We start from the raw sequence: 9,357 nt of genomic DNA on the forward strand, positions 1-9,357 counted from the left end.
ATGGGCTGGATGAATGGACTGTAAGGTGGATAGAAAGCTGGCAAGATCATCGGGCTCAACTGGTAGTGATCAATGGCTCCATGTCTAGTTGGCGGCCGGTATCAAGCTGAGTGCCCCCAGGGTCGGTCTTGTTCAGTATCTTCATTAACGATCTGGAGGATGGTGTGGACTGCACCCTCAGCAAGTTTGCAGATGACACTAAACTGGGAGGAGTGGTAGATATGCTGGAGGGTAGAGAGAGGATACAGAGGGACCTAGACAAATTAGAGGATTGGGCCAAAAGAAATCTGATGAGGTTCAACAAGGACAAGTGCAGAGTCCTGCACTTAGGACAGAAGAATCCCATTCACTGTTACAGACTAGGGACCGAATGGCTAGGAAGCAGTTCTGCAGAAAAGGACCTACGGGTTACAGTGGACGAGAAGCTGGATATGAGTCAACAGTGTGCCCTCGTTGCCAAGAAGACTAACGGCATTTTGGGCTGTCTGAGTAGGGGCATTGCCAGCAGATCGAGGGACGTGATCATTCCCCTCTATTCGACATTGGTGAGGCCTCATCTGGAGTACTGTGTCCAGTTTTGGGCCCCATGCTACAAGAAGGATGTAGAAAGAGTCCAGTGGAGGGCAACAAAAATTATTAGAGGGCTGGAGCACATGACTTTTGAGGAGAGGCTGAGGGAACTGGGATTGTTTAGTCTGCAGAAGAGAAGAATGAGGGGGGGATTTGATAGCAGCTTTCAACTACCTGGATCTAGACTGTTCTCAGTGGTACCAGCTGACAGAACAAGGCGTAATGGTCTCAACAGTGGGGGAGATTTAGGTTGGATATTAGGAAAAACTTTTTCACTAGGAGAGTGGTGTAGCACTGGAATGGGTTACCTAGGGAGGTGGTGGAATCTCCTTCCATAGAGGTTTTTAAGGTCAGGCTTGACAAAGCCTGGCTGGGATGATTTTAGTTGGGGATAGGTCCTGCTTTGAGCAGGGTGCTGGAGGAGATGACCTCCCGAGGTCCCTTCCAACCCTGATATTCTATGATACCACTACCTCATGGAGAAAAGTTATGGTAGACATGAACCTATTACAAGTATTAGTTTATTTGGATGATGTGACTATGTGGAAGAACTCTGGAGGAACATGAAGAAAGACTTCTAAAAGTGTTAGGCTGATTGGAAGTCTATGGACCGAAGCTATCAATTGATAAATTCCAGTTCTGCAGAATATCAAAAATGTGGGTCACATTGTGTCCCATGGAGATGTAAGTATGGATCCTCATAACACAGAAACACTAGCTATGTAGCCATGCCTACATAATTACAGAGAGTCCAAGACTTTCCTAGGATTTTGCAGCTACGACTGCAGATTTGTTAATAATTGCACTATCATCACAAAGCTACTGAATAATCTCACTATAGGATACCAGTCTGGGATGATAAAATAATAAAATCTAAGACAAAGGTTAAGGAAAAGTCCACAAAGGTTTCTGAACAAAAACCTAGGATGCCTGGGAAAATGACGGGACAAGAGATGTGAAAAGACCTTTCAGGAAATCATTAATTGACTAACTGATGCTCCAATCTTTACTGACACAAGCAAGCCTTTTGTGAGGTCACTAGCTCACAGCAAATGGGAAGCTATTGCAGGCATAGCAGATGTTGTGAAAGATGGTGCGGAGTTGTAAGTGAAAAAAGAGGACATTAGGACCATAAAAATGAATGGAGCTGGGAGGGTTCAGTGTTCACTATTGACTGTAGGAACAGACAAGTGTGGAAATGATGAAAGGGACAGAGTCATGGAGAACTCTTGTCTTTATTAGTAAAAAAAGGTGTGTTTTAAACAAATATTGGTTAATGTGTTAAAATCCTACTGTAGACAAGGCAAGTTATAGTTAGCTGGCTGACGCAAACCCTGAAGGTAGCTTGGGGCCCACAAGTCAGAAGGGTGTCCCTGTTACAGATAAGCTAATATGTGGATAAGTTTCCAAGTAGCTAATTGTATCCACAGTTGAAAAGCAAGACCATATAGATGTCAGATATCTTGAAAAATACAATGTATTTGAAGAAAAACTTCAGATACAATATGTTCACAATAAAGATGAAGTAACCCATTTTTAACATGAAATATAACAACACAGGACTGCACATGCATTTTAGAGTAGATGGTATATTGAGAACTTGCAAATCTGACAGAGTACGAAAGGGAGGAGGAAAAGGGGATGGAAAAAGAGAAGAAAAATGGTGAAGAGAGATGGGTGTGGTTCTGATTTTAAAGGGGCTCTTTCAACCTCTGCAGGACCCAAAATCTAGATAATTAATAAGTTAATTGCTTTATATCTTCATTGTATTTGTAATCCAATAGCTTTTAAGAATATCTAAGATAAGACATCACTATCGGTGTTTCCCCCTGCCTTACAGATGTGATTTTGCACTGAAGAGAAACAGATGTCAGGAATGCGGTTGCAGATGAGGAGGGAAGTGGCAGAGGGAAGCAGAGCAAGATCCAGGGTGATGCAGTGCTTGGCTCCTGGCATAATACCTGTGTATATTTCTCCATCAAACATGGCTACCATAAGAAATCCTTTAAATCTCTACTTTTGCTACTGGGTGCAAAAGTACCCAGATGCCAGTCACCCATCAATTTGCTCTTAGCTATAACAGAGATAAGGCAGGGTGAAGGTAGCAAGTGCTGATAGATGAGGGACATCCCAGCAGAAATGACTGCTTGGTGCTCCAACAATGAAAAATGGAGGTGGTAGCAAAAAGTAAAGGATAGTGTGGGGGTAAAACAAGGAGATCCCAGTTCCATAGGGCAGGAGTAAACTAGTTTAAAGTCATCCTTCCCTATCATCTTTTTCCCTTCCTCCCCACAGTTAGGTCTGATTTTGTGTCACTAAAGCAAATGGGAGTTTTGCAATTGACTTCAATGGGCACAGAATCAAACCCTTTGTCTCCATCTTTCCTTCCCCCTTCCTTGTTGTTGTTCCTCTCCTTGCCCCTTTCCCATATTTATGCCCCTCCCTACTTGTTAATAGCAGTGGCAGAGCAGCAAAGAAAAGAGATCAGAAGAGAACAACTCAAAAGTTTCAATCTTTATTCTCCAAATACTCCATCTTCACTGCCAGGCAGAAAAACCACCTGGGATGCATTTTTTATGTTTTTCACAGTCATGTGCACTTTTTTCACACATACTAGTTCCTAAGAAGGAAAGCACATTCTTAGAGGGAAGACAGCGTGCTACCACCACCAGGACAAAAAGGAACACATGAGAGATACTTGGAGTCAAGAGTCCAGATTGCCCTGATGTTCTGTATCTGGAGCACAACATCCCATTGAACTCTCTGATGTTTTTCTGCCTATCTGATGGGGGAACTATATTGGTGACTGTGAGGGAGATTCCATTGTGCCTGCTAGGAATAATAATCTTCTCAGCAACTTCACCACCAAACAGCTTGCTGTACCTGTACCTGCTGCCCTGTCACCAGCCTACCTGATTGCATCTCCTTATTTCACAGAAGCCAGAAAAAAGGGAAAGTTTGCAGTGGTGAGGGAATGTGGAACAGTTTTAATTTTAAAAGAAACAGTTAAATTAGAGAGAGTAATTTGATTGGAAAGACATTATTATTTGTATACTGCCTTCAGTGTACCTGGGTTGTTAAGCCTTAAATGTCTAAGGTAGTATAAATAATAAAGCTAAGATTTTAAAGAGATTGTCAAACCAAATTTGACCCACATTTGGGTTTTATAAGAACAAGCTTTTTAAGAAAATCTAAGATCAATATAACTGTTTGGATTTTTTTTAAAAATCCAATGAAAACAAACTAAACCCCAACTTTTTGCAACTGAAACACAAGGCTGAGTTAGTGCCTGAGAAGGTGAAATTGACTAATTTCATCCTCCAATCAGAGAAATGAGAAAAAGTAAACAAACAATACATGGTGAAAAGTACATTGAGATGTTTTTAAATGCCACCTTTAATAACCTAAGATTTTATTTGTAACATAAGATAAAGACATGGCATGAAATCCTCGCTCTAATGAAATCAGTGTCAAAACTTCCATATATTTCAGTGGGCCCAGCATTTCACACATTATTTTTTAAAAGGTTATATTTTAACATCTGTGAAATCAATCCGTTGGGTGTGTTCTAGGGAGTGAGATTTTTGACATTGCAGGGACAAGAGAAGATGTGATTCCTTATACTCAAAAGGTAAATTATCCAAATAAACTTTTCTTTAGCACAATGAGAGTGTAACGTCATTGAGAGGAGTGATGTAGACAAGTAGTCTTCCTGAGATTCTACACAATGAGCCAAAATTTACTTTCAGGTACATCAGTGGGGATCCACAATAACTCCATTGAAGAGGAATTTCTCTGAATTTACCACCAGTGTTTATAACAACAGTTTTTTGCCCGGTGCTTTTAGAAGGAGTTTTTAGATTGCTTTTTAGATTTTTCCTTTTGCTTCTAATTCCAAAATCACAGATGCATGTTAGATGGCCTAGATGTTTTTCACCTCTCTTACTGATAGTTATTTTGATTGTGTCTGAAAAATCTTGCTGAGGGGCTTGAAGATCCTGGGTCTATATGTGACATATTTATAGAGACATTTTAAGACTAAAATGAGTTCAGGTTGAATGGTGTTATGAGCCCCAAAGAGGGGTTGGAGGGAATCTTAAGTGTCAATCCTATGAGCAAATGCAGAATAGATGTACCTAAACATTATTGTTTAATGTGTCTGATGACTGATTATTTAGATATCTTTCAAAAATGTCTACTTTTAAGTTAACCTGACAGATCACAATGTCTCCAGGAAACAAAACCTTTTAACATTGTGCATCAGTAGGGGAGAGTACCATTCACTGAGTTCAAGTATTAAAAAATGGATCATTTTTAATTCTTCCAAATCATTAGTTAATATATCTTCAATATTTAAGACCAATGCTATTTTTGAGTTGAGTGTAAAAAGTGTTTAAAGTTATTAACCACCTTTTTCCATCTGTTTTTAAAGTTTAAATGGTTAAGGGCTTGGTCCTACATTCAGTTCAAAACTCCCATTTAATGATGAGGGAACTGAGTATCTGGCCCAGAGCTACAGCATCCTGTGTTTTGGAGAGAATTAACTAGCAAAATCCATGACTCAAACTGGCGCACTAAAGTCAGTGTCACTACCAGTGTGTTAAAGAGAGTAGGATTTTTCCCACGCTCTTGCATTCCTGGAACAAAGAGCAGAATAAGGCAATTCACGTAAGTGACTTATGTGCCCTCATGTTGCTCGCTAATTAGGTACCTTGTGATGGCTGATCTCAGAGCATTATTAGCATAATCTTGAAAAAAACTATTGCCCACTCTCTTCAGATGTAGAAAGAACTTTTAAATCGGAACACTTCTAACATGTTCAGTATGTGTGCCATTCTTAGAGCTGGAATTTGATAATATATCTGGAACAAAATCCTGGCCCTACTGAAGTGAATGGGACTTTTCCCACAGATTTCATTGGGACCAGGATTTCACCCTTTTAGTGTAATGATTTCCAGCTATTAGTACTTAATACAGTATCTCTTTGTATCCTAATAGCATAACTTAAATTGTACAGCTAAACATTTTGCCACATTTGCTTTAGTTATTTTGTTTAAGAGTCTCCTACAAGTTATTTTTTTTTAATATCTGGTGAAGTTTTTCAAACTATATTTAGGCATCTACATGAAAGTGGCCAATTTTCAAAATTGCTGAGCATCTGCAGGGACCATCAATTTTCAACCAGAACTCGAGCTGTTCTGCACATTTGGAAATTAGGCCAGTTTAGCTTATGTGCATAAATATAAATATCCAACTTTGGACATGTTGGGTTAAACCCGTTTTTGAAAATATCAATAATTTTAATTATGATAGGTGGTTAAAGTTGCAACTGAAGCTAGGAGACTATGGGTCAGTATATATGCCACCTACCTTTGAAATGTGATTATTTTACCACCACCAGTCTTACAGCAACTGCACACACTTTTTTAAAAAGAATGCTTGATAATCTCTCAAGTCCAGTAAAATACTTTATGAAAAGACTAACATAATAATACTTAGCTCTTCTATAGTGCTCTCCATAGGTAGATCTCAAAGTGTTTTTACAAAGGAGTCAGTATTATCCCCATTTTACAGATGAGGAAACTGGGGTATAGAGACGGGAAGTGATTTGCTCAAGGTCATCCAGTAGGCCAGTGGCAGAGCGGAGAACAGAACCTAAGTCTGAGTCCCAGTCCAGAACAATTGAACTTCAATATTCTTTCTCAGGGGTTAAGAATGTTGGGCCCAGAGGACTATATGAAACTGTACACAGCTGGAGTAGTTCAAATGGATTGTGATAGTGGGTACTTTTCGCAATTCCCCAGCAAAAGGTAATGCAAACTAAAACCAGAATAAGAGTTTTCCTTGTCTATTCCTCCCTCATTTCTTTTTCTTCATGCTTAATTTACTTTTCAAAGAGAAATCTGAGTTTGTGCAATGTTATTTTTACTTTACTGTATATCATACTCACCAGCTATATTATTGTTTATACCACATCCACAAGTGGGACAGGCATTTTCCAGACTAATTAATAAAAATAAGGTGTGCCCTCTGCCTCTAAAATCTAACAATCTAAAGCCCTGATTCTGTAATTAGATTTGCCTGGGCAGACCCCCATAGGGCTCTGTATGAGTTTAGCGTGGGTCCACCTGCATTGCTCCAACGGCAGGATCAGGGCTTAAATTTAGACAAGCTATGAATGTAAGCAATAAACAGAATAGGGGAAAGGAGACAAAAGTTACAAGAACAATGTCGTGTTTACTTTTGGGACAACTCCTAATGGGCTTTTCAAATTAAAAATTGACAATAAGATACACACAGTGAAGCAGGGTGGATTTGATTTAAATCTCTAGTGAGGAAGACACTTTTTAATCACTGATTTCTACATAAAAGTGCATTCTTGTTAATTGGTTGTTATAACCTTAATACATATTCTTCATAACTCAGAGATAGATGTAGGTTTCATTTTTAGAAGGCACACACTATACATTTTTTAAGTGAATTATTTTGAAAACCTTTCTGATTAGTTTTACAGCTATATCAGAAAATGAATGATTGTTTGGTTATTTCATTTACCAAAGGTAATTGAAGGAGATATTTATGAAGTCATTGGGAAGGGAACGATCATTAATATTTGGAGGATTTTCTTGCCATGCTGTATGAGGAGGAGAACATCACCAGACAGACATTTAAATTGTTTTATTTAACTAAAACAACAACATTCTGGATGTTTTTCTTCAACAGCAAACATAATATTTTAACAAAACAAGCATATAAATTTCTGAATTTAGTTAAACATTCAAGTTTTTTTTAAATCAGATTTGTTTTTGTTAAAATTTGTTCTTAACTAAAATAGTTAAATGTCTTCACCTTCATTTTCCTGTTTGTTCATAATCTAGAAGAGAAAAACAAGCTTTTTCAGGTCCCAAACAATTTCTCAATTTGGAATGAATTAATCCAAACGAAGAAAATATTCTTTCTATACCAGCAGAAGAAGCTACTGCTGTTAAAAGTGAGATTATCACTTCAACGGTCTCTGAATCCAAGTGCTTAAGTGACTTCCACCAGTTCACTGGTGTGACTTTCTTTAAAACATCATCAGCAAATATATATTTCTGGAATGGTTCATCCTTAGCTCTGAAGTTTATTATAGTTGGCATTATGGAGGGATGATTGGTGGATGTCCATGTCATAGCCAACTCTTCTTCTTCAGCAGTTAAGGTTTGACCCTGGTACCAAGTATTGAGAATATTTGCAAGAAAATTAGCTGGAGATGATGCTTGTAATTTAACTCTGTCATTACATATTCCTCTTTTTAACATCTCACGCAGTTCCTTCCAAATTTCAACAGCGTCAGCAATAAAACAACTATTTCCCTGCATTTTGTTCAAGGCTAGAAAAGCAGGCTTCAGGATACTCAGCATGTGTTCAACATTTCTCTTAAGCCCAATGTTGAGAACTTTGGCTGTGACAGTGCCATCAATTTTTTCACGATTTTGTTCACAAACTGTCATCAGATTAGGCCAGTTCTTGATACAGTGCTCAAAACAGTTCACTGCAACCATATGTTATTAGCTTAGGACTCTCTTCACTCTCTTCTAAATAATTTCTTCTCACCTTGGATACATTTGCAGCATTGTCTGCAACCAAGCTGCGTATGAGACATTTGCATTTATTTTCACAGTTTGTTATAGTTTTTACTGCTACTTCTTGTAAGTATTCTGCTGTGTGCATTTCCTGATGTATCAATTGTTTCTGTAAGGAAGACATTCCACACAAGCACATACGACAGTATCATTGTGGACACTGCTCCACCCATCAAGACTCAGATTAACAATTTCACCCTCTAGACCTTTTGCACACTGCTCAATTTCTCTTTCATACACTTTATCCAGCAATTTGCCTGCGACATCTGTTCTGTTGGGTGAACTATATCCTGGCCTTAATGACTGAACCATGTTAATGAAGTGTGGGTTCTCAATCATACGGAAAGGAGAGTTTGTTGCATAAATAAATCAGGCAATTTTTTCATCAATGACCTCTTTTTGTAATCTGCTGATTCTTATAACAAACATATCTATCATTGTTTCTGGATGTCGGAGATATAACATAAGAAATCTTTTTTTCTTTTTGCTACAGGTGATATACTATGGCTATGTGACATATATGTGACTGAAATACAATCATTGTCAGATAACTCTGAAACTATAGAAAATGATGGTGATCTCAAAGGTGGATAGTCTTCAGAATCCTGTATGTTGAGGATGGATTCTCCTAAACAAAGAAAGTCAATGCAATTATTACCATACTACTCATTTAGTATTACTTATTGCATTCACTGGCACTCAGTACTACTTGAAAGGTGAAATTGGAAGATCTGCCTTTTTCAGCTATTTATTTTTTATCACAACTGCATCTAAAATGATAGTACCATACAGTAACAACTATTTTTTTTGCTCAAGCATGAGAATTCAAGATTAGTCCAGAAGAAAGACAGGCAGTTCTTAAGAAAGAAGTATGAAATACAGAAGTTTACCAAGCTGAAGATCATGCATGTTCAAATATGTTCCTTTCATCATCTTCAACGCAGCTTCCTCCTGAGAAAGGAACACTTCTCATGATGTTGTTTCATTTGGGCAACCAGGTCTTGCATTTCTTTGTTGCACTGTTTGCATTTTGCACACATGCCTGTCTTACCCACAGGTAGAGGAATTTCATTAAAATATTCCCAAACTGGGTCTCTTTTACAGCCTGCTGCCATTATAGGTTTTCCCTTCTAGTGAGAGAATGGTATGTTGGATCCCAAAT

The 9,357-nt window shown here is 38.2% G+C and overlaps 1 long non-coding RNA gene across 5 annotated transcripts; it reads left to right on the plus strand.

The window, feature by feature from the left end:
* The first annotated feature begins 1,650 nt into the window (after nucleotides 1-1,650).
* On the plus strand, nucleotides 1,651-8,826 carry LOC120399614. 5 transcript variants are annotated; one of them, XR_005595255.1, is made up of 5 exons: nucleotides 1,660-1,821; nucleotides 2,411-3,536; nucleotides 4,143-4,201; nucleotides 6,277-6,380; nucleotides 8,689-8,826. It is a non-coding gene; the product is annotated as an uncharacterized LOC120399614 (long non-coding RNA). The 5 variants fall into 5 exon arrangements; XR_005595253.1 differs by having other exon boundaries at nucleotides 1,651-1,673; nucleotides 2,411-4,201; XR_005595252.1 differs by having other exon boundaries at nucleotides 2,411-4,201.
* The last annotated feature ends 531 nt before the right edge of the window (nucleotides 8,827-9,357 follow it).

The sequence above is a fragment of the Mauremys reevesii genome, linkage group 2 (assembly GCF_016161935.1).
Source record: "Mauremys reevesii isolate NIE-2019 linkage group 2, ASM1616193v1, whole genome shotgun sequence".
NCBI classification, from domain to species: domain Eukaryota; kingdom Metazoa; phylum Chordata; order Testudines; family Geoemydidae; genus Mauremys; species Mauremys reevesii.